The sequence below is a fragment of the Macaca nemestrina genome, chromosome 3 (assembly GCF_043159975.1).
Source record: "Macaca nemestrina isolate mMacNem1 chromosome 3, mMacNem.hap1, whole genome shotgun sequence".
NCBI lineage: Eukaryota > Metazoa > Chordata > Mammalia > Primates > Cercopithecidae > Macaca > Macaca nemestrina.
The window spans coordinates 3,685,972-3,710,434 of record NC_092127.1 but is presented as its reverse complement, the minus strand read 5'-3'; the positions used below and the strand labels follow the sequence as shown (position 1 = coordinate 3,710,434).

The 24,463-nt window shown below is 42.5% G+C and overlaps 1 long non-coding RNA gene across 1 annotated transcript in view; it reads right to left on the bottom strand.

Moving 5' to 3' along the window:
* Positions 1-22,181, bottom strand: part of LOC112424011 (uncharacterized) — a 29,505-nt gene extending 7,324 nt beyond the window's left edge. The window contains exons 1-2 of the long non-coding RNA XR_003014621.2: positions 21,953-22,181; positions 356-402 (exon numbers count right to left, since the gene is read on the bottom strand). This is a non-coding gene — a long non-coding RNA (uncharacterized lncRNA). The remainder of the gene's footprint in view (positions 1-355; positions 403-21,952) is intronic.
* Positions 22,182-24,463: the final 2,282 nt, after the last annotated feature.

The following is a 24,463-nucleotide window of genomic DNA, read 5'->3' as shown; positions in this document are numbered from 1 at the left end:
ATGGTGAAGAGCTGATTCAGTAAAGGTTTGGTTTCAAGAAATCCTGGCCCACCTAAGGAACCTCCAGGATAGCAAGGTTTATCTTAAAGATAAAAAAGGATCAAAAGACCCTCAAGAATGAGGCACCCACCCCCTCTGTCTCCCTCTCCCTCGGGAGCCATGCAATTCCTTGCAAGACTGTCCGCTCCCCACCTATGACTGTTCTCTCCCTTCCCTCAGAGTGGGTTCTTCACCACAGCCGCTTGTGCTGGCCTCACATGGTCACTTGTGCCCCACTTGATCGTAGCTCATTGGCCCCTCTTATCATTTCTCAGCCCCAGATTATTGACAGATGAATGGGATTTTCACAGTTTACCTTTTCAATGTGGCTCTGCATCCTTCGCGAACCTATGGATTCGCTGCCTGTGGAAGAATACAGACGGTTACAAACTCTGTTCTTCTGCCATCGAAAGATGAAATCTGGTTTCCCTCCCTTAACACTGGCTTTGCCTTTGAGATTTTTCTTGATGCATAGAATACAACAGAAGTAACTCAGAAGAACTTCCAAGGTTAGGTCAGAAGGAGCCTCGCAACTTCTATCTGGGTCTCTGGTAGAACCACACTCTTGCCCTTGGAACCATGAGCTGCCACTTTGCTAGAAAGACCTTGTGAAAGGCTCTTGGACAACACAGATAGGAGAGGAGTCCAGCTGAGTCTTGCCTTCCAATGCCCCCGCCAAGATGCCAGCCATGGGAGTGAAGCTGTCTTGGACCCTTCAGACCAGATCAGCTATCAGCTATTGAATACCATCCACCGTCCCGAGTCAATGCCATGTGTAACAGCATCACCCACAGGAGCACTACCTAAATCTCTGACCCACAGAATTATGAAATTTAATACAATAGTTGTTTTAAGCCACTAAGTTTTAGGGTAGTTCGTGATATAGCGGCAGATGAAACGCCTCTGTTCACAGCGGCTGAGACTCAAATGGATGCAAGCCAAGCAACCTACGTCTACCCCAGCAAGGACAGTGGGTAGAAGTTTCCTTATAGAAAAGACTGCATGTCATCAGGAATCATAATTGAAATATCTAAGTTAATTCCTATCCTAAATTTCCCTTGGGGATATAACAAGGAGAAACAGTATTAAGTTACAGCTAGACTCTAGTGGGATTTAGATTAAAAATACAAAAGTACATCTAGATGCTAGATGAGACTAGTGATGTCATGAGCCAGACTGAAACTTAATCACATTAAGAAGCAGGTAATCATATTCAAACTTCATTTGTACTTGGTAACTTAAGGATAATTACATCTCACAGCCAAGGACTATCTTTGTCAGTCTCATGTTTTCATGATCATCTGAAGCAGAGAAATTAATAAATTTTAATGATGCCTCAAATTTTTTTGAAACTTAGCCTCCATGTATTTTGTAGATATTCACTTAAAAGTGAAAAATATTATGCAAAATTCAGTTATGTGTAGATATTTTTGGAGAAAAAAACCTTAAAACTTAGAAACCAGTTACATAGTCATTATTAACTCAACACAGATCATACTGATATATTTCTCATGTTTCATGCCCTTCCTTAAAGACAATGATTTTTTCTTAAACATCAAACATTTCAGCCTTTACATATTTCTCCAGAAACCACCACAAACATCCATATAATGTATTCACTGTCAGGTTTATTTTGACTTGCCTTCAAAACAGTTGACTCTGAGTTTAGTTTGTTGATTCACAGAAAAAAAAAAACAAAAACCTGAACGCCACCAAGAAATCTCCATGGATTGTTAAAAAAAAAATTAAATGTGAAAAGAAGAACCTCTGATCCTTGCCCAATGTGTCCTCGATTTTTCCCTCAGATTAATTAAGAAAAGCATGTTAATTATAGTGGATTCCAAATGTGCTCACCTCCAGTTAGTATTTTTCTAAGTATTGACTATTTTGGCCGGGTCCAAGATCACCTACTAGATTACAAGCTCCTGTGAGACCCAGAGTCCATGCCTTTCTTGTCATTGACCAGATAGGGAGAAACAGGAAAGCTCTGTTCATTTTGCGGGGTGTGATAACTCACATTTCAACTGTGCTGAAGGTGCCAGTGATTGACATTTGCTATTTTTACCATCTAGCCTCTGTTTATTGCTTTATTCAAAATAGCTTCTCCTTGAGGAGAACAGCCTCCCCTATTTCAACCATCTGATCTGGGTGGACAGAAGACCCACCTCCAACTGCAAGGACGAGACATCACGGGCTTCAGTTGATCAACAAATCTCAACACCTTTGCAGACAGATTTGCTTAAAAATGTCCCAATAGTCCATAGCCAAGGTGGTATGTTTTAGGGCTTCTGGATAAATACGAGCTTTTTTTTCTCTGGCTTGCAGGAGCTCCGGAAAAGCAATCTCATTCTTCTCCTGAGTGTGAGGTTGGAGATCTGTAACTACAGTCACCAGTTTCCTGCCAGGTGGGAACAGCCTGCAAGGGATGCAGCTGAAAGCAGGAAAGGTTCGTGACATAGACACAAGCTGGATGAAGCCTCACCTCAGGTGTACATCTGGACTTTGCCATTTTATGAACCAATAAGTTCTCTTATTCCAAAGGTGAGTTTTATTTTGATTTATATTTTGCAGCCAAAATATTTCTACCTTCCCTTTCACCACAGGACCTTTGAATGATTTAGATATAAACTTCGAGCTCCATTTAGGTCGGAGATTTTTGTCTGTATTGTTCACTGATGAATCCGCCTGCCTTGGACACTGCCTGGTAATATTAGATGCTCTGTAAATATCTGTTGATAAAATGTGTAGACTCAGTTCAGCCTTTAAGAAGATGAATATTGTTAATAACACATGCCTAATGAAAGAATCTGAGTACATATTCCTAGAATACACACATAAAATTTAAAACACCTAAAAATGCTTAAATACATTTAAAAAAACCCCAAAACTATAATGATTGGTGAGATTCAGCCAGTAGTGTGTTGCGACTGGCTTGTCCTGGCTTTGGAGACTGAGCTGTGTATATCTCTTCCCGATTCCGCACCCAGTGTCTTCGTGCGGGCAGCCTGAAATTGATCATAGGGGCGTTTATGCCATGGTGATTGGCAAACACTACAAATGAGGGGTTTATTTCCTCTCCTCTGCCCCACCCTCCCAGAGGGCCAGTTCAGCATTATTTTCCCTAGAAAAACCTTTTAGTGTAGTGAACACTTTCTTTTAAACAAATAAAATCTTCCAATTTCAGAGCTGGAAAGAAACTTTGAAGTTTTTGACTTCAGTATCCTAAGTTGACAGGCAAAGAATCTCTCCGTGAGCTAAGTTAAGGAGGTGATAGCACACCCCGGACCCGCGATTTGCAAGATCTAAATCACACAGCCACTCCGCAAGAAAAAGCGTGGAAAATAATCCAAACACATGACCTCTAGTGAGATGCCAGGCATTTATTGGGGAAAATATGTCCCTCTAATTATGCAATGTCAGGGATCACTCTAGATGGGGGTCGTGTGGGTCAAATGTGGTACCAGGATCCCTAGATCTGGCCAAGCCTCTCCCAGGCTCACTGACCTGCAGGAACTGAATGCCCAGTTGCAGCCCGGTGTGCTGTCTCTGCGAGATGTGTGAAATGACTCGGCGTTTCCTGCTGTTTCTCAAAGGTAAACTCACAACAGCCCTTGTGTGGCAGGCCAGTTCTCCCTGACCATCACACAGACAGCCCTGACAGTCACACAGACAGTCCTCCCTGACAGTCGCACAGACAGGCCTTCTGACAGTCGCACAGACAGCCCTGCCTGACGGTCGCACAGACAGGCCTGCCTGACGGTCGCACAGACAGGCCTGCAGAGCACTGCAGTTACACAGACAGATTTCTACAGCACGGCCGTCACATGGAGCACTTAGTTAAACTAGGGAAATCAGAGCCCAGACATCAAAGCTAGAAATGAAACATACGGTCAGTAGGAGCCTTACGTGTGCTTCTCCCTAACCTAGAGCAAGCTAAAATAATAGACAGTCTTACATTCCTCGTGCCAGGACCCACCTCAGGTCAACAAAATCTGAGATGAGTCGAGGTAAGACGCAGCTGTTTGAATAGATTCATTGGAGAGTCTAAGGCAGCTCTGTGGACCAAGCTGTAAAGGAGATAAAGTAGAAATGATCACTCCGGTGCCACAGGAGACAGACCTGGAAGGTACCGGGGCCCTCACAGCTCAATCAGACTTAGCAGGCATGTTTTTGCCTCTGACCTTCTGGTTGAAACAAAATTAGTTACCAATAGACTTAAGCACTGCTATACTGCATGCAGACACATAACCCCAACCTATATCAGCACTAAGAAAATTGTAACACTTTGAGTTTGGTGGAATTTTCTCTGGCCTTCTCCCTGTATCCAGTTACAGCAATAAATTCCTTCTTTCCTAGCTTGTGTGCTTCTTGTTACTGGGCCTCGAGAAAATGCAGCAAGATCCAGCTTGGTTCCGTGAACACTTGTGCACCAGAATCGAAGGCCTAAGGCAGTAAAAAACCTTGATCTTTGTGATATTCTGTGAGCCAAGAATAATGACTATTTGGGCTTTTTCTGGGAAATAAAATCAATAAATGAACACACATAAGAAGAGATGAAGAACATTGTCTTAAATTTACTACAAAAAAAAAAAATCTCGCTTTCCCACACCTGAAGATGATAAAACAAGGCATTAATGTAAGCACAGACTGATGATTCCTGGTGTAATGCAGGCTGCGTCTCTTGGTTTTCCCTGGAAGGTGCCCTGCCAGCTCCCAGCTAGGACTCCAGGCATCCTCCACACTGCTCCCTGCCCCAGGCACGGTTTCCTTGATGCAGCCAGGAGCGTGTGGAAGGAATGAGGGCACTGCGGTTCACTGCCATCCCAGAAAGGCTGCTGTCCCTGTCACTGACGTCTAAGAGTAGTCTGGCACTGGCCGCGTGTGGTGGCTCACTCCTGTAATCCTAGCACTTTGGGAGGCTGAGGCAGGTGGATTGCCTGAGCTCAGGAGTTCAATACCAGCCTAGGCAAAACGGTGAAACCCCGTCTGTATTAAAATACAAAAAAAAAAAAAAAAAATTAGCTGGGTGTGGTGGTGTGTGCCTGTAATCCCAGTTACTTGGGAGGCTGAGGCAGGAGAATTGCTTGAACCCCGGAGGCAAAGGTTGCAGTGAACCAAGATCGAGCCATTACACACTGCACTCCAGCATCCTGGGCGACAGAGTGAGACTCCGTCTCAAAAAAATAAAAATTAAAAAAAAAGGAGTAGTCTGGCACAATTGAAAAAGCAGTGTAACCCTGATTATGTCAACTTTATGTGGATAAATCAGGTGTTATTTTCGTTATTTTTTTTTTTTTTTTTTTTTTTTTTTGAGACGGAGTCTCACTCTGTCACCCAGGCTGGAGTGCAGTGGCACGATCTCAGCTCACTGCAAGCTCCGCCTCCCGGGTTCACGCCATTCTCCTGCCTCAGCCTCCTTAGTAGGTGGGACTGCAGGTGCCCACCACCACGCCCGGCTAATTTTTTGTATTTTTAGTAGAGACGGGGTTTTACCGTGTTAGCCAGGCTGGTTTCCATCTCCTGACCTCGTGATCCACCCTTTTACCCATACTTAGTTTTTGTGTTTTCCTTCCAGAGGGAAAAAGAAACAAATGCCAATCTAAAAACATATGGAGTTTCTATAGTCAGTCGATTTTTTTCTTGGCTGATTGATTGATCAGTAATAACCTTGCACTTAGCATGACCTAGGTAATGACATTATTTCTATCGTTATTGCATTTTCCCTATTTGGATAATCAATTAAGTCAACAATATTTAGAATTTTGCTGCTCAGACTGAGTCACTGGAAAAAAATATAAGCCAGTGAAAATATAGACCCCAGATTAGAGGCCCGGTCAGGATCAGGCCATGGCTGGTGGAGTGGAGTGGAAGCCTCAAGAACAGGGAGAGGCTCCTGTGCTGGCCCAGGGAGGTGTCATGGCAGGTGCCGCATCTCTCCTTTGCTCAGACACCCAATGCGTGAATGCTTGGGACGACTGTCTTCTTCTTTTTCTTTTCTTTCTTTCTTTCTTTTTTTTTTTTTCAGACGGAGTTTCACTCTCGTTACCCAGGCTGGAGTGCAATGGCGTGATCTTAACTCACTGCAACCTCCGCCTCCCGGCTTCAAGTGATTCTCCAGCCTCACTCTCCCAAGTAGGTGGGATTACAGGCATGTGCCACCACACCCAGTTCATTTTTTATCTTCTTTTTTCAGTAGAGATGCAGTTTCTCCATGTTGGTCGGGCTGGTCTTAAACACCTGACCTCAGGTGATCCACCCGCCTCGGCCTCCCAAAGTGCTGGGATTACAGGTGTGAGCCACCGCACATGGCCTCTTTTTTCTTTTATTTATTTATTTATTTATTTATTTTTTAAGACAGTTTTGCTCTTGTCACCCAGGCTGGAGTGCAGTGGCACAATCTGCTCACTGCAACCTCCACCTCCCGGGTTCAAGTGATTGTCCTGCCTCAGCCTCCTGAGTAGCTGGGATTACAGGCGCCACCATGCCCAGTTAATTTATTTGTTTATTTATTGTATTTTTAGTAGAGATGGGGTTTCACCATGTTGGCCATGCTCGAACTCCTGTCCACAGGTGATCCACCTGTCTTGATATTTAAAAAATATCTACTGTAAAAATGTGCTTAATGAGGAACACATATGCATGCTGGCTAGAGAGAACTGAAATAGGCTCTGCATCAATTACTCACGTTAGTCCAGAAACTGTTCTACAAATGAGCACTGGACTTGGAGAAGCCCACGCCAGCCCTTGACATCCTGGATACTATAGGAAAACTGCCTGCCTCCCAGAGCTCTTGTTTTCTAATCTCGAAATGAGGAATTGGAGTAAGAAACTCTAATACCCATTCGTATTTTAACATTTATTGGTTCTGAATGTTCTTACCCCCCTGTAGTGCTGAGCCAGTTTCCACAGAGAATCTAATATGCATATTTCCATCAGCCCAAAAAGGCAGGTCTGCTGGAAGAGTGGAGGAAGGACAGGCGCTCATCGAGTAATCTCCAAGGAGAGGCCTTTAGATATTCTGGCTACTTAACTTAGAAAATTAAGTATCATTAGCATTGGCATGATTGTTCAAATGACATTATCAATTTCTAATACATAGATCAACAACTCAGGCATTGATTCAGCAGTTATTTGGTAGGTGTCAAATGGTCTCTCCGTGTTCAAATATTTGAAGTCTAGTGGTGGGGGTGCTATTTAAGGCATTGTAAGACAGTACTGCATTAATAGCAAATAAGCTGGTTAGTTCAGGGAAGAGGAGAGTTCATCTGGACATGTATGTTTCATAAGGCCCCAACGGGGAGAGCGGAGTTGATACTTGGTCTTAGAGAATGTATGTGGCTTGAATAAGTGGGGGAGTGTTCACAGGATATTTCCTGGAGGCTGAGATAGCAAAGGGGGACAGACCTCGAGGAAGAGTGTGCCTGCCAATCTGAACACAGAAGAAGCTTCCTCTGGGCCAGTGGAATGGCAGTGTGGGAAGGGAGCCTCGGCGCCCACTTCTGGAGACAGGACATGTCAAGCTAAACTGCCAGTGATGACCCACCCATAACTGTCATACTTCCCAACGCCGCACACACACAGCATTATCCACCCATAACCATCACACTTCCTAACGCCACACACACACCGCATTACCCATCCATAACCACAGCATTACCCACCCATAACCATCACACTTCCTAACGCCGCACACACACGGCATTACCCATCCATAATCACAGTATTACCCACCCATAACCACCACACTTCCCAACGCCGCGCACACACCGCATTACCCACCCATAACCATTACACTTCCCAATGCCGCGCACACACGGCATTACCCACCCATAACCACCACACTTCCCAACGCCGCGCACACACCGCATTACCCACCCATAACCATTACACTTCCCAACGCCGTGCACACGGCACATTTTCCTTGACAGGAAACTACAAGTGTTCCTACCTAGTTTCAGTATCATTTTAAACTTTTTCTAGTTTGACTTGGTCAAAAAATAAAGCTTAGAAATCTCTACTTTGTGCCCTTTTTGTAGAAAAGAAATAAAGCATTTCGAAATGTTAACACAGTGGGCCGGGTCCAATATATTAAACATGAAAACCTTAATGAATGGTAGATACACAGTAATCTTCCCAGCTATGATTCCTGGAGATTTTTTGGACTGAATTCAGATGAGGCATTCTAGACAAAGGAGGGGAAAGAAAGTATGAATGGACAAAAGGTCAAGCTAAGAAGGCAGTAAAGCTTTTATAATTTAAATTGTAAGAAATAGTTGGTTTCAACAGAATGAAGGATAAAAACTATATGATTATTTCAACTGATGCTGAAAAAACAATGGATAAAATTCAACATCGCTTCAAGATAAAAACCCTCAAACAACTGAGTATAGAAGGAACATAACTCAACATAATAAAAGCCATATACAACAGACCCACAGTTAGTATCATACTGAATGGGAAAAATCTGAAAGCCTTTCCTCTAAGATCTGGAACTGACAAGGATGGCCACTTTCACCACTGTTATTCAAGATGGTACTAGAAGTCCTAGCTAGCATAGTCAGAGAAGAGAAAGATGTAAAAGGCATCCAAATTGGAAAAAAAGTCAAATTATCCTTGTTTGCTGATGATGTAATTTTATATTTAGAAAAACCTAAAGACCTACAAGAAGACTATTAGAACTGATAAATTCAGTAAAGTTGCAGGATACAAAATCAACATATAGAAATCAGTAGCATTTCTATATGCCAATAGCAAATAATGTGAAAAAGAAATGTAGAAAGTGATCCCATTTACAATAGCCACACATAAAATTAAATACTTAGGAATTAACCAAAGAAGGGAAAGATCTCTGTAATGAAAGCAGTAAAAAATATTGATGAAGGAAATTGAAGAGGACACCAAAAAATAGAAAAATATTCCATGTACATGGATTGGAAGAATTAAAATTGTTAAAAATGTTCATACTATCCAAAGCAATCTACAGATTCAATGCAATCCCTATCAAAATACCAATGATGTTCTTCACAGAAATAGAAAAAACAATCCTAAAATTTATATGGAACCACAAAAGGTCTAGAATAGCCACAGCTATCCTAAGCAAAAAGAACAAAACTGGAGAAATCACATTACCTCATTTCAAATTATACAGAGCTATAGAAAGCAAAACAGCCTGGTACTGGCCTACAAATGGACACACAGACCAATGGAACAGAGGAGAGAACTCAGAAACAGATCCACACACCTACTGTGATCTCATTTTTTACAAAGGTGCCAAGAACATACACTGGGGAAAAGACAGTCTCTTCAATAAATTGTGCCAGGAAAACTGGACATCAATATGCAAAAGAATGAAACTAGACTCCTATCTCTCTCTCACCATACACAAAAATCAAATCAAAAGAAATTAAGTAATTAAATCTAAGACCTCGAACTATGAAACCGTTGGAAGAAAACATTGGGGGAAAATCTCCAGGACATTGAATCTCCAGGTCTGAGCAAAGACTTCTTGAGTAATACCCCACAAGCACAGGCAACCAAAGCAAAAATGGACAAACGCAATCACACTACATTAAAAGGTTTCTGCACAGCACAGGATATAATCAACAAAGTAAAGAGACGATCCACAGAATGGGAGAAAATATTAGCAAACTACCCCCTCTGACAAGGGATTAATGAGCAGAATATATAAAAAGCTCAAACAACTCTACAGGAAAAAAATCTAATAATCCAATCAAAAGTGGGCAAAAGATTTGAATAGACATTTCTCAAAAGAAGACATACAAGTGGCAAACAGGCCTCCCAAAGTGCTGGGATTACAGGCATGAGCCACCTTGCCCGGCCTCTCTATTTTTAACTATGCAACAAAAGATATTCCACCAGAAGGTATCTTCAGTTCCAGTTTTTTGTTCTGTGAGAACTTGGTTTGGAGATAGGGTTGGTAAATTGTTAAAAGTGTGTGGTATCTTTAGTCATTTCCCAATTTGCTAAATTACAAAGGATGAGCTTTTTGATAGATTACTGGGTGGCCAATCTGATTGATAAGAAGCTCAAAGACAAGTCTGTTCCTCAATCACACATTTTTAATCCTCGAGGCCAGAGGGTTAGTCTTTTCTTTAACTTCCTTTTTAATTAATTTTATTAATCTGTTGCAGATGTTCTTTTGATATATCCACATTGGTCAAGGAAGCTAATGTCTTGGCACAAGATTATGTCTAAAGCCCATAACTTAAAGTCAGACGGGCTAAACTTCACATAAACTGCATACACCTTGGTATCGCTCCTCCTCAAAACTTCTACCATCTCACTACTTACAGACATTCCAACTTCAGAATCCACGCCTTGTATGAGGTGACTGCCACCTTCTGCTCTCTGAAAATACTTCCCTACTTTTAGGTGTAAAAGAAGCAGTAAAGCGTTTAATCTTATAAAAATTCATTTCTGCTAATATGCTAGCCCCTCAGGAAACAGTCTTAAATCATTACAAAATTTGCATTTTTTAACATTTTGGTGCAATTTAGGTCAGTGAGGGGAAATCTCTCCAGGTCAGCCTTTCGTTTTTGTTGCCACAGATTGTTTCACAAAGATGATAGCAGTTCCAACCAAGAGCGCCAAGGGGCTACTCCCCTCAACACATCACAATGCACAGGATTAAAAGAAGAGTTTCCCAAAAACATTGTATCCAGTACATTTAGATTAGGTTGAATCTTCTAACTCAAGCAAAAAGGCATTATCTTGCTTCCATGCTTATTAAAATCTTGGTGTTTGTTTTATAGTTTTAGTCTTTAAGCTCCCCAAACCCAAAGATTTTTGAATAATTCCCCATAGTTTTACCATGTATAAAAACGGCCTTCAATTTTATAAGCTTCTTTGATCTCTGCTAGGCCAGCATGCTGAGGGGATAAATATCAAAATTTAAAAAGAAATTCTCAGCCAGTAAGAAAAGATAAAGATTAATTCAGTATGTTACTATACATTCAACAATTGACACAGCTCTATTATCACTTTATGATACCATCCGCTGACCATCATTCTTCCTTCTAGAAAGGCTTTAGTGGTAAGAAATTAACTAAGAAAGAGAAAAGGAACTTTTAACTTGTCCTTACAGAGATGATGGGTGGAAAAGAAGATAAAGAAACTTATTACTGAAAAATATAAACTGGATCAACATCAGTCATGTTAAACAGATTAATGCTTGTTTTCCCAAAGTATTTCTTGGTATTTAGAGTTGCATCCCTGTTCTCTGCTCACCCTGAGCTGGGCCCAGCCTCTGGAGTTGTGGTTTGAGCAGGATCAGCACTCTACTAGCCACCTAGTTTCTCTGAGTCTTAAGCATCCTGTTTTTCCCAGGCAGCCAGAGTCCTCAGATTTCTTTTCTGCATTTTTTGTTGTTTTCTAATTTAGAAAAAGGGTTGCACTCTGTCACCCAGACTGGAGCACAGTGGCACAATTATGTCTCATTGCAGCCTGGACTTCCTGGGCTCAAGCCTCAGCGTGCCTCAGCCTTCTGCCTCAGAAGTCCTCCTGCCTCAACCTTCTGAGGAGCTGGACTGCAGGTGCACACCACCATGCCTGGTTAATTTACCAATGTTTTGTAGAGATGGGGCCTTGCTTTGTTGCCCAGGCTGGTCTCAAGCTCCTGGCACAAGTGATCCACCTGCCTCAGCCTCCCAAAGCTCTAGGAGTACAGGTGTGAGCCACCACACAGGCCCAGAGTCCCTGATTTCTGGGGCTTCTTTTCAAGTTGCAATAACAGATGACTGACAAGATGGATATGTAATCACCTAATTTAACCCTTAACCCTGCTCCCTGGAGCAGAGTCAGCTGGAGAATTCAGAGTAGCAGCGCCCAGGTTTCTCAGGTAGGCAGGCTCGGATACCCCCTTTGAATGTGGTTGTTCTTTTCCTTCATGGCATGATTCCTTGTTTGTGGTAAGCTCCTAAACTAATATAAGGTTTTAGAAATCATTTCACCAAAGTGATTGCTTTGGTAAAGGAGAGAGAGGGATATATTTGGAAGAGACAGGAGGGTGCTGAAAATGTGCTATTTCTTAGCCTTCTTAGGCCAAGAGTTACACTATAATATTGTAGTTACAATGATGTGCCTACTTTGTGACACATTCACAGGAGTGTGCATTTCTGATTTGTACGCTTCTGTGTTTTATTTCCATTTTAAAAGCTTAAAAGTAAAAGAGTGGCATGCCCCTGTAATCCAGCTACTCAGGAAGCTGAGGCAGGAGAATCACTTGAACCTGGGAGGCGGAGGTTGCAATGAGCTGACATCATGCCACTACACTCCAGCTTGGGCAACAGAGTGAGACTTCACCTCAAAAATAAATAAATGAATAAATAAAAATAAAAGAAAGCTACAGAATGGTATCTGTGTGTTATCCTCTGTGATTTGCAGAAGTTTACTCTGTACACTTTTAAACACACAGATTATTTCTGGAAAAACACACAAGAACTTAGTATTAGTGGTCGTCAATAATGGGAAGTCAGGGAACAATTATGGGATCTTAGTAGAAACCTAACATTTTTTGTGTAAATCTTTATGTACTCTTTAAATCTCTCAACATTTGTGTGCATATATTTTCAAATAAAGAAATCAACATTTACCAAATAAATAAACTAGAACCTAACTGAACTGAAAAAAGTGGGCACTGTATTGAGGGACATTTGTTTGATGTGGACGAAATATTCAGAAATGTAGTGATGGACGTGTGTAGCAAAGCAAGGAGCAGATTGCAGGAGGTCCAGAACCCCGACAAAGGAGCTAGACCAAACCAGCACTGAGCTTGTCTTTCCCAGCCTGACTCTCCTCCTCCAGTCTACCCCTTCTCAGTATTTTTCATCACAAACCACCCAGTTGTATAGACTGCACGTGGACTACCCAACCACAACTTCTCCTTATTCCCCACCATCAGAGTCACCACTGACTCCTTCACGGTCTAACTCAAATGTCTGTTTTTAATATGTCTACCTTCCTTGATGTCCGCAGATCCTACCCTTGGCCAAATCACCACTGCCTCTCCCCGACATATCACAGTATTCTTCTGACTTGCTTTCTACTTGCCCCTTTCTGTGCCTAAAGAAAGCACTTCAGTGGGTTTGCACTGCGCGTTGGTACCCCCTGAACCTAAAACAGAAGTTGAAAACAGTGGAGCTGGCCGGGCGCGGTGGCTCAAGCCTGTAATCCCAGCACTTTGGGAGGCCGAGACGGGCGGATCACGAGGTCAGGAGATCGAGACCATCCTGGCTAACACGGTGAAACCCCGTCTCTACTAAAAAATACAAAAAACTAGCCGGGCGAGGTGGCGGCGCCTGTAGTCCCAGCTACTCAAGAGGCTGAGACAGGAGAATGGCGGGAACCCGGGAGGCGGAGCTTGCAGTGAGCTGAGATCCGGCCACTGCACTCCAGCCTGGGCAACAGAGCGAGACTCCGTCTCAAAAAAAAAAGAAAAAAAGAAAACAGTGGAGCTCTGCTGGCCGTGGTCAGCAGCGCCCTCGCGGACGTGGTGCTGCCTGTCCCGGCCTCACGTGGAAGCAGTCCTGCGCTCTTCCGTGTTCCGGCCGCTCTTCCGCGTTCCGGCAGCTTTTCCGCGTTCCCGCCGCTCTTCGGCGTTCCGGCCGCTCTGCTTTTCTCAGGACCTTGAGCTTAACTCTCTCTTTCCTGACTTAGAAACTTGGAGACGTCGTTCCCTCCGCCTGGAACCCAATTCCAAACGATCCTTGTGTGGTTGGCTCTGTTTCTTTAAGTCTTGATTTAAAAGTTACTTCCAAAAAAGAGACTTGCTCTGATGACATTCAGTGTTCCTCCCTCCCAGCCGTCTGGACCGCGGCTCACTGGCCACGGCATTCCTCTGCTTCCTTCTGCCTGCCGCATTACAGGCCGCTGCGGGGGTGCAGGGGGGAAGCTACTGCAAAATCCATGGGATCGGCCGGGCGCGGTGGCTCCCGCCTGTCATCCAGGGCTTTGGGACGCCGAGGCAGGCGGATCACAAGGTCAGGAGATCGAGACCATCCTGGCTAACACGGTGAAACCCCATCTCTACTAAAAATACAAAAAATGAGCCAGGCGCGGTGGCGGCGCCTGTGGTCCCAGCTACTCGGGAGGCTGAGGCAGGAGAATGGCGGGAACCCGGGCGGCGGAGCTTGCAGTGAGCCGAGATCGCGCCACCACACTCCAGCCTGGGCGACAGAGCAAGACTCCGTCAAAAAAAAAAAAAAAAATAATCCATGGGATCACCTATGTGCTAACATATTTTCCCCATTTAAATTAGTCCTGAAATTCTCAAGAGAAATTGTGCAAGTGAATCCCTTTAGCTCTGTGCCTCTGAAAAAAAGACAAAGAAAACAAATGAAAAGCAGTAAGTGAACTGAAGCTGCAAGCCTGCTAGGCCCTGGGCCCAGAAACAGATAGAAGCACCATGATTTTATTCTTGGGGAAGGACCATAGCTCGGCTCACTGAGACCTGGCCAGGAGCTGGGCTCTCAGCCTCAGGAAAGCAGCCTGCTGATGCTGCTGCCTCAGAGACTTGTGTGAAACTGCACATGTGGGGAGGTGAGAGTTCACACACAGCCTCACTGCCAGCACTAGAGCCTGGCGCCACTGCATGTGCAGTAAGCTCCCAGCACAGCGGGGCAGCCGTCCGGGGTCACCATGGATAGATGACCACTTTCTTGAGTTGAGCCTTGGGAAGCACAAGGAGGATACGGGAAAACATTAAGCAGAAGATAGAAGAGAGAGAATTATTCTGCTGAAAAATGAAAATTCCAGCCTGGCATGGTGGTGCACACCTGGAGTCCTTGTTACTCAGGAGGCTGGGGTGGGAGTATTGCTTGAGGCCAGTAGTTTCAGGCTGCAGTAAGGTATGATCTTGCCTCTGTACTCCAGCTTGTGCAAAATAGTGAGACCCTGGTCTCAAAAATAATAATAATAATAATTTCCAAGCCAAATTCAAAACCAAAATTTCAAAACACATGTAAAGAAATGTCACACAAAACTATTAACAATTGGAAAAAAAAGACATCCCATACTAAATAAAATAAAGCAAGCTGAAAGAAAAACACTTTAAAATGTGTACCTGAGGATACTAAAAAATGTTGATTATTCTATTAAAAGAACAGAAATTATGAATTAAGCAGCATGATGTATGGGCAAGAAAAAGAACCAACTAGAGCTCTTGGAAATGAAAATACTGCTTATGGATTTTTTAAAAACTCAAAAAGCGGTACTTGTAGTTAAATTTGGTAAATTTAATGCATATCTTCCTCTGTATCCTCTGCTCACTAAAATAATGAAAAAACAATTTTTAAAGGCATAATGAAAGACATCAACAAAATTTTTGAAGTTGGAAAGTGGATGGACTTCTTAAGGCAGAGACATAACTCTGTAAGAAGGAGAGTAACAAGAAGTAAGCCCACATGCAACAGAACCCTGAAAAGTTAAACCATTTGGGGCACAATGAATTTCTGCAGGATGATGTGCGGAGTGTGGCTGGGACAAAGTTTATAAAAGAAATTCAGGCACCTTATATCCCAAATGCAAGCCAAAAAAGAGTGGCTTAATTTCTGAAGAGGCTGAACCACAGAAGGTCTGGCCTTGGAGGGATACCAATCTCCGCCGAGGGTCTGTTAAGATGATGTACTGAAAACAGGGATGTTAGGTAGGCATTTGCATACCAAATGGAGAGGTCTTCCATTTCCAGCTCACTTCCCCTACTTGGCTTTTAGAATACTGATCTTAGGCTTCTAATATACCTCCACCCACCCCACCTCCACGACAGCAACAGGAAACTCGTTTCTTGAGAAAACTGAGGAGCTCAAGAAAAAAAGACATTTAGATGCTCCCAATGGAAAAGTCAGCATGCCAGATTTCCAGTGTTCTCCTAAATTCATTCTGTCTTCTGCACTGTCTTCTCTACCCTAGGAATCTGAGCTGTAAAGGCTACATAAGTGATCCTCACTGCCCTCTGGCTTTTTACTGGGTTCAACTACTAGGGAGCCCAACAATATAGATGCAAGGGTAGAAGGAGAATACATCAAGAGCGCTTATGCACTGGCTTCCCTACATACAGGACTGCTTTCTGCTGACTGAGCTGTTGGTCAGGCATCTTGGTTTCTCTTCCAAGACTCTCATTTTCTAAGCTCTGGTAATCATGTCTTCCCTCCATCCCTTTGAGCCCAGGAGTGGTAATAAACTCAGAGTATTTCCCAATTCCTTGCGTGTTTTCAACACTCTGTAAATGCCCAACGGGTTCTTTGTGCCTGCTGCACAGATAAAACCAATTCACTGAGACAACAGTATTGCAGTAGAGAAAGAGCTTAATGCTCACAGGGCTAGACAAGTGGTATGATGGGAGTTAAATACCCAACTCAGCCTCCCTGAGAACTCAGAGGCTAGGGTTTTTATGGATACTTTGGCAGGGGGCTAGGGAATGGGTGCTGCTAATTGGCTGGGGAGGAAACCATAGGGGTGTAGAAAATGCTCCCTGTGGGCAGAGTTAGTCTCCAGGTGGGGGTCATAGGACCGGCTGAGTCATGAGTCATGGGTCTGTTTGGGGTCAGTCTGTTACCAGAATGTGAAAGTCTAAAAAGCATCTCAAAACCCCAATTGTAGGTTCTACAATAGTGATGTTATTTACAGGAGTAATTGGAGAAGTCACAAATCTTGTGACCACTGGCCACATGACTATGGAGCAGTCAGATATCATAGGAAAGAAATCTAGGGGACAATGGTTGGATATCATTTAACTACACCTACATCTTAGCAGAGTTCAGGCCCCTTCCATCATCCTAATCTTATGGCCATTCCTTTATCTTACAATGGTGGCTTCAGTTCTCAGACAGTGGCCTTTCATTAGTCTTACAAAGGCAGTTTCAGTCCCCAAATAAGGAGGGAGTCAGTTTTAGGGGGGAATTATTATCATCCTTGCTTCAAAGTTAAACCAGAAACTAAATTCCTCCCATAGTTATTGTATTAGTCCGTTTTCATGCTGCTGATAAAGACATACCTGAGACTGGGCAATTTACAAAAGAAAGAGGTTTGTTGGACTCACAGTTCCACAGGCCTGGGGAGGCCTCACAATCATGGCAGAAGGCAAGGAGGGGCAAGTCACATCTTATGTGGATGGCAGCAGGCAAAGAGAGCTTGTGCAGGGAAACTTCCCCTTAAATACTGTCAGACCTTGTGAGACTTTATTTGCTATCACGAGAACAGCAAGGGAAAGATCTGCCCCCATGATTCAGTCATCTAACATCAGGCCCCTCCCACAACATGTAGGAACTATGGGAGCTATTAGACGAGATTTGAGTAGGGACACAGAGCTAAACCATGTCAGTTATCTTGACCCATGCCTAGGAATGAGTGAGGACAGTCAGCCTGCAAGGCTAGAAGCAAGATGGAATCAGCCATGCTAGACTTACCTTGCTGTCATAATCCTTGCAAAGGTAGTTTCAATTCTGTCTACATCATTGTAAGTTGTCATTTCACTCAATTTTCCTAAAAATTGTCCTAATTGAAGCGCCATCTTTTTTTCCCCCAGGACTCTGACACTACCAGTTCACTACATTGTGGCCCTCTCAATGAAATCCTCAAGCCCTCAAATTCAGCTCTCACCTACAGAGCATCCAATCAGCTTTTTAGTGGTTCATTTTCAACCATGAGTGGACAACCAAGAATTAATCACCAGACACATAAAAAAATCTTCCAGCATGAAAGATAGACCAAAACGAAGAGCAAAAAGATACAATGAGATGACGTGAAAAGAAAGGAAGAAGACAGCCAACATCTCTCCAACAGGAAACTTAAAAATAAGAAAATGGAAGAAAAAATAATCAAAGAAAAATTTCAAGAAAATGTCCCCAAAGTGAAGGACTTCATTGTAAAAACAGCAAAAATACAGAGATGCTGCTAAAAACTTCCATAAAGCAAAACAAGTCACATCACAAATCAGAAGGATGGCCATCTTCTCAACAACTTTGGAGAAATTCCTTACACTGATGAAGAAAAATGACTTGCGACCTAGAATTTTATAATTAACCCAACTATTAATCAAATGTGAGAATGGGATTATAATTCATAGACAGGTAAATGCTCGAAAATTTGCTGCAGTAGACAGCTTCTAAGATGACCCCAAATGTCCTGACCTCCTAGCACTGATGCCCTTTACAAGATCTCCTCCCATTGAGTATGAGTTGGACTTAGTGACTTACTTCTAATGAATGGAGTATTGGAGGAGTCATGGGACACCGCTCTGATGTTAGGCTATAAGAAGGCTGTGGCGTCCATCGTGGGCACTCTCCGATGTTCTCTCTGCGTTTGCTTACTGTGGGGGAGGTCAGCAGCCAGGCCATGAGGCAGCTCTCTGGAAGGACCCACACAGAAAGGGCTCAATGCTTGCCAACAACCATACGAGTATGCCTGGAGGAGTCCTAGTGTTTATTTTTTTAATATGATATAGTTTCTCTTTCTCAGTTTATTGTAACACTTGTAACCAAAATAGGTCTGTTGCCCAATTCACATGAAAAGTCAACACCCTGAGATATGGGGCTGCAGCACAGAAAGGGGTTTCATCATAGGGCTGCTGAATGAGGGGATGAGAGGAAACCTCAAATTCTTCTCTCTGGGGAGTATGAGGGTGGGGTTTTTAACAGAATTTTAGAGTAGGCTGAAGTGTAAAGATCATGGATTGGTCAAAGAGTACAAGATGAAATGCTGGGACAAGAAGATGAAGAAACAGTATTCCCATGTTGATTTGGTTCCTCTGTGGGGTCTTCAAACTGGTGGCATTGACTATTCCCCTGGAATTCAGAATCTGCTTAAGCACTTCTTAAACATAAGCCTTATGATTCTAAGGTCAGAAATCCTCCCTATAGGAACAGTGGGGATATGAGTTCTTAGTACGTGGTGTGACAGGCCTTTCAGTTACAAGGAAGTGGGTCAAAGCACAGCCTGGCTAATGCTTAATTACAACAACATTTCTGTCCAGAATTCTTGTTAACACTGTCGGGACAGCCTTACTGTATTAAGTATAATAATCACATTGAAAATTATTTAAGCTTTCCTCAAAAAGACAAACCATAGACCATTTGCAAAGCATATAATTAATAGAGGGATAATGTTCAGGATTTGTCAGAGTTTGAAAAATATATTAAAAAGATGACTGAACAGAAAAATTCTCAAAGAAAACAAATAGGCAAATAACAGAAAACACACACACACACACACACACACACACGTGGCCAGTGAAGAGATACCCAACTTCACTAATAACCCAGGAAATAAAAATTTAAATGAAAGCTGACACCATTTTCACCCATCCATTTTGTAAACATTATGAAATCTTTTTCACCAACCTAATGCTAAAAAGGAAAAAAATTACAAAGTCTAGCATTATAAAGTATTGTGGAGATTTTGAAAAGTAGAAATACTCACCCATCACTAGTAGGAGTACAAACTGGAAAAACCATTCTGAAAGTATTTTTATTATGTCTATGAAAGTTACCCCCAAAAAGTACAAGTTCTACAAATGAACAATTTTACTTTTTACATATGTCATATTAATACCTTACACATCTGCACAGTGAGACATGTAAAATAATGTTGTAAGGACAAATAAAGATTAAAAATGATAGCCTAAGTCTCCTTGTTGAAAATAAGGTAAGAAACTTCTCACTCTCCCTTTTCTTAGAACATTTACTTTAGAAAACTTGTAATTGTAAGTTCCTTTTCTGTCTCTTTGAAAGGTACCTAAATCTTTTTCAAAGCTCAATAAGCCTCTTGCCAGCTTTGTGACCCAGGAACGGCTTTCTCAAGCACCTGGAAATCACCTCTTTGTAAACACTGAGTGAGACAGTGCCTCTGTGGCCCAGTTTCTGGGGGAGGGTAAGAGCCTATCTTTGGGGGATGCCTTGCTGCTAGTTGCAAAACTACCTCTTGTCATAAAAATAAATGTTTATTTTTCCCTCATTTAAAAGTGATTACCAGGTGAATTTAGGAAGAACTGTGTGTAATAAATGGTGCTATCACATTCTCTCACTTGAGGGCTAATTATTACATACCTTGAGAGCATGTATGTAATGAATTGTATCTGCTTGGTTATACAAAGGGGTGAGATTTCTTTCTGTCTTTGCAATCTCTTTGTGGGTTGTCTGTGATCTACAGCGCATTCTGATTTAATGCCTATTCAATTTTTAAAAACTGTTTTCTTTCTCTACTACCTTTATGAAGAGGTTTTCTAGGTTGGGAGAAGATTTTGGTTTAAATTAAATTTCCCCAGCAATGTTCATTATAGCATTCTTTGTAATAGTGAAAAATATAAGTACTTTAAAATATCCAGTTGTAGAAGAATGAATAAATTATCATAAAATAATACAATGCACTAATATACAGCAGTTAAATAAATAACACACTATGTGTCAAAATGAGTAATCTCAAAAACATAATATTCAATGAAAACATAGTGGCAGATAATAGAGGTATCATTTTGTTTCCATAAAATTGAAGATACTAAATATATTATGTATGGTTATACGTAAAAATAGTAAAGATAAAAAAATAACAACAGGGCCAGCATGGTGGCTCATGTCTGTAATCCCAGTGTTTTAGGACACTAAGGTGGTAGGATCACTTGAGTCCAGGAGTTCGAGACCAGCCTGAGCAACACAGGGAGACCCCCGCTACACAAGAACAAACAAACAAAAATTAGGTGATTGTGATTGTGTGTGCCTCATGTCTCAGTTACTCAGGAAGCTGAGGTGGGAAGATCCCAGGTCTTGATCCCAGATCAAGACTGCAGTGAGCTGTGATCGCCCCATTGCACTCCAGCTGGAGCAACAGAGTGAGACTCCATCTCTTAAAAAAAAAAAAAAATGAAAACAAATAGCAATAGGAAGCACATCCACCAGTCTGTAATTACCATTACCTGTGGCGCAGAAGGGAGGGTAATTATTTTGGGAATGAGAAAAAAGAGAGTTTGACTGTATCTGTAACAATTTATTTATTAGAATCTGAAGCAACATATAGCTAGATTGCAACATATAGGTAGTAATCTGGCTTTTAGATACAGAAAATAGTATGACTTAGATTGGTGGGTGTTCATCATATTCTTCTCTGTATGTTCAAAAATTTTCAGGACAATAATATTTTCATAAACAAAAACAGAGTTCCTGGATCAAAGAAAAACCATTTTAGAAGACATTTTCATCCAAAAGTTCTACCAGTGAGTGGAAAGTATTTCAAACACATTGTCTACACACAAAATCTGGAGACCTAACTCTCTTTACCAAGGAGGAAAACTGTCTCTCATTCTCAATTTAGCAGGGCAATCTCATGATGGGAAACATTTCCTGTGGGTTTTCAGTGGCCAGTGAAGAAGTAGAACAAAGCACTTGCTACCTGGGTTACCTGTTAAGTCCACAGACCCTGCCAGAGCATATCCTGGTCCCTGTGATGCCATGGAACACAGCAGTCAGCCTGGGGACACCATTCCTGTCACCACAAAGCGGTCCCAATCCAGACTCCAAGAGAGGATTCTCAGACCTTGCCCAGGAAAGTTTTATGGATGAGTCCATAGAGGAAAGTGAAAGCAAATTTATTAGGAAAGTAAAGGAATAAAGAGCCCAAGGTGGGCAGATCACAAGGTCAGGAGTTCGAAACCAGCCTGACCAACATAGAGAAACACTGTCTCTACTAAAAATACAAAAATTAGCTGGGCATGGCAGCATGCACTTGTAATCCCTGCTACTCAAGAGGCTGAGGCACGAGAATCACTTGAACCCAGGAGGCGGACGTTGCAGTGAGCCGAGATCGCACCACTGCACTCCAGCCTGGGCGACACAGCGAAACATCCGTCTCAAAAAAAAAAGAATGAAGAATGTCTACTCCATAGGCAGAGCCACAGCCTGGGTATACTTACAGTTCTTTCTTCATCATATGCTAAACATGGGTGGATTATTCATGAGTTTTCCTGGAAATAGGTGGGGATTTACCCCAGAACTGAGGGTCCCCTTTTTGGCCATATAAGGTAACTTCCCGATATTGCCATGGCATTTGTAAACAGTCCTGGCGCTGGTGGTAATGTCTTTTAGCATGCTAATTCATTACAATTAGCATATAATGAGGATGACCAGACATTACTTTCTTGGTTTTTAGTTTTCATTTTAGGCTTGGGGGTATATGTGAAGGTTTGTTACATAGATAAAGATATGTCACGGGGGTTTGTTGTACGTATTATTACATCACTCAGGGATTAAGTTGAGTACCCAGTAGTTATCTTTTCTGCCCCTTTCCCTCCTCCCTCAAGTAGACCCTGGTGTCTGTTTTTTCCTTCTGTGTGTTCCTAAGTTCTTATCACTTAGTTCCATTTACAAGTGAGAACATGCAGTGTTTGGTTTTCTGTTCCTGTGTTAGTTTGCTAAGAATGATGGCCTCCAGTCCCATCCATGTTCCCACAAAAACATTATCTCAGTCCGGAGCTCACTTTCATTGCCATCTGGGTTTGGATGGGTTTTGGCTGGTTTCTTTACTGTGTCGTGTTTAATCAGCTGGATCTTTGTAACCTGTATCTTTGCCAACCTCCCCTCCATCCTGTGACTATTCCTCCTGGGAATGCAGCCCAGCAGATCTAAGCCTTATTTTACCCAGCTCCTGTTCAAGATGGAGTCGCTCTGGTTCCAATGGCTCTGACATTCCTGTCTTTGTTATTATTGTGAATACTTTTTTCAAAGTGTAATATATTTATGATATCAGTTATTAAGTAGCCCTGACACTGAGATAAACCTTGTTAGCATCTGCTGCTCACTCTGGATGCCTCCCCTAGTCATACAGCCTTTACGACTCCCATCCTATTCTACTTTTCTATTGTCCTGCAACACATCAAGGAATCCAAAGAGATCCTAGAGATAACCCATCCTCAATCAAAACATTTTCCTCTCCCCTTTTTCTTCTCTTTTCTGTCTTTCTTTCTTTATTATTATTATTATTATTATTTTTGAGACAGGGTCTCACTCTGTCACCCTGGCCAAAGTGCAGTGGTACAATCTCAACTCACTGCAGCCTCGACCTCTTGGGCTCAAGTGATCCTCCCACCTCTGCCTCCCAAGTAGCTGGGACTACAGGTGTGCACCACCACATCTGGATAACTTTTTTGTATTTACAGAGACAATGTTATGCCATGTTGCCCAGGCTATTCTTGAACTCCTGGGCTCAAGTGATCCACACACCTCGGATTCCCAAAGTGCTGGGACTATAGGCATGAGCCACCACACCCAGACTCCTCTTTTCAAATGTTGTCCTAAAATGTTCTCAGAAATAGGACAGCTATCAATAGCTGCAGTCTTAACCCCCGTTTCTTGCAGCTGGAAGGTACCAGAATATGCCATCCCAAAATATGCCTCATTGGTGTGTGCGGATTATATTGAGCCAAAGGCAACTGAGAACCAACAGAGGAAGTAAGGGCCGTTTACCTTCTCCCAGTTGCCTGAAAACAGAGTATACATTTCCCCCTTTTGTAACAAAAGTTTTCATTTATAAAGGACATTTTTATCTCTAAAGGTGTCTCTGTATCAGGAAGAGAGTTTCTTCCTATTACCTGGAAACGACACTTATCTGCATAGCAAGACAGCACTAATTTACCATAAATTTCCTCTCCTTACCTTCCAGAATTCCTCCACCCACCCCTCCAAAGCCCCATATTCTCTTTTTAAGCCTAAAATGGTATAGAAACCTCAGTCATCTGACCACCTCCTTAAGTGTCAATTTTTGTGAAACTCCCATGCACACATATACAATTAAACCTTTTTTCTCTTGTTGATATGTTGTTTGTCAGTTTAATTTCCTGGGTCCTGGCCAGAGAACCTAGGAGAGCAGAGGGAAATGGTTTGTTCTTCCCCTACACTGCCCTAAGATATTAACAGGAAGTAAAAGCATATTCTCAAACCCTCATGATACAGGATTTTTGTTCTTGGTCACTTTGCAAGCCAGGGATCCCCAACTGGTAATGCTCCAGCTCATCTGTATTATAGCTTGTACCCGTGTTCGGCAGTTCCCGAGCTCTTGTACTGTGCTTGAGAAAAATGAGGATATGCTGGACATTGAAGGGTAAGGAGGGCGGAGAAGAATTTTGAGTGATGGAGCAGCTCTCAGTGGAGAGGGGACGTGGGGGTGGTCCCTGACCCCCACAGTTGGGTAGTTCTCCTCATGTGGCTGGGCCCAGAGCTTTTTATGGACTCAGAATAGGGGAGTGCATGCTTATTTGTTTGTGAGTATGCAAAAAAGGGAAAAGCAAAGACATCACTCAAAGGTGGGCATGACAGTGTAGAAAATCAATTAGGAAAGGGTAGGCATATGTAAAATAGGTGAAGGGTGGGGATTAATCAGAGGAAAGTGTGCCAAATGGGAAGACAAGTTCTCAGTCCAGTTTGAGGAT